Source organism: Otolemur garnettii, unplaced genomic scaffold (assembly GCF_000181295.1).
Source record: "Otolemur garnettii isolate 467f Iridium unplaced genomic scaffold, OtoGar3 scaffold01193, whole genome shotgun sequence".
Taxonomy (NCBI): Eukaryota; Metazoa; Chordata; class Mammalia; order Primates; family Galagidae; genus Otolemur; species Otolemur garnettii.
Genome location: NW_003853588.1, coordinates 4,386 through 6,004, shown reverse-complemented (window position 1 = coordinate 6,004; position 1,619 = coordinate 4,386). Strand labels below are relative to the sequence as shown.

Below are 1,619 nucleotides of genomic sequence, written 5' to 3'. Positions count from 1 at the left end.
CTGGTCCTGTGAGTTTTTTTTTTTTTTTTTTTTTTTTGGACCTGGGCATTTGTTTGAGTTACCTTGGGAGAGCTTGGGCGAGTGAGTGAGTGGTTTTGAACATCACCCAGGGTCAGGACTGAGCCACCTGGCTGAGCCGAGCTTTCATTGTTCAGCTACAGGCTAGGTGCAGCCATTGCAGGCTTGGCTCTCAAGATCCTAGTGTGAGGCCAGTTCTGGCACACCTGATAAGCAGGGCAGACATTCCTGGGGGGATCTGAGCAACACACACTTACTCGGAGAAGCCAATGCATAGCCAAGGGACACAGTTTGGAAAAGTCACCATATCAATAAAAGCAAGAGAAAGACCATATGATCCTCTCAATAGATGCAGAAAAAGCATATGATAAAATTCAGCATTTTTTTTCTAAAAAGAACACTAAAGAAAATAGGTATAGGTGGCACATTTCTTAAGCTAATTGAAGCTATCTATGACAAACCAACCGCTAACATTATACCGAATGGAATAAAACTGAAAGCTTTTCCACTTAGAACTGGAACCAGACAAGGATGTCCACTATTGCCACTATATTCAACATTGTGCTGGAAGTTCTAACCAATGCAATTAGGCAAAAGAAGGATAAAAAGGGCATCCAAATGGGGAGCTAGAAGGTCAAACTCTTGCTCTTTTTTTATGATATGATCTTATACTTAGAAACCCACAAAGGCTCAACCACAAAACTCTTGTAAGTGATCAGAAAATACAGTAACATCTCAGGATATAAAATCAATGTCCACAAATGAGTGATGTCATCAGAGGCGGTTGGGCCCGGGCTACAGCGCCCCCCACCCCCACGATGCGTGATGTCGTTGAGCAGTCGGAAGCTCCCTCACGTGTATTGCCAGCTCTGTTCAGGGGCCATGGGTCGCTCCAGCCGGACTGGAGCGCTCCAAGCGCACTCCCTAGCTGGCCAGATGAAGGTGAAGGGGCCGAAGCCCGACCTGGATGAAATTCACCGCGAGCTGCGGCCTTAGGGTTCCACATAGTTCTTGTCCAACCCGTACGCTGAACCTGACCCTGACCTGCTAAGGGGCGGCCTGCATCGCTGTCTGGCCTGCCCTAGGTACTTCATCAATTCTGCCACACTGAAGACCCACTTTTGATCCAAAGACCACAAGAAAAGGCTGAAGCAGCTGTGTGTCGAGCCCTATAGTCAGCAAGAGGTGGAGAGGGCAGTGGGTGTAGGTTTCTGTGTGCCCCCTAAGACACTTGCAGTGCCAACAGAAGTGTCCACTGATGTCCCTGAGATGGACACATCTAACCTGACGTGGCCGGGGGATGCAAGGCAGATGAGCTGCCCATGGACTAGGCTAGGAGAGTGTGTCAATTTATTTTAGCCTTTGGGTTTGGGGAGTGACTGGCCTCTTTTGGGTGTCCTTCCCCCAATAAAAGAACTGGACAAAGCCAAAAAAAAAAGTCCTTAGGTATCAAACAAGCCAAAGTTCACAAAGTTCTTGCTGCCTGAGCTCTCTAAGACAAGGATAAATCTAAGATATCCCTAAGTGATTGGTACAAAGGGGAGGGGAAGAAGGCTTGTAGAAAGTCATTTCAAATATATACAACATACACAAATTCTAGG

At 47.0% G+C, this 1,619-nt stretch overlaps 1 pseudogene; it reads left to right on the top strand.

Annotated features, from left to right (window-relative positions):
• Positions 1-900: 900 nt before the first annotated feature.
• On the top strand, positions 901-1,377 carry LOC100948502 (annotated as a pseudogene).
• Positions 1,378-1,619: the final 242 nt, after the last annotated feature.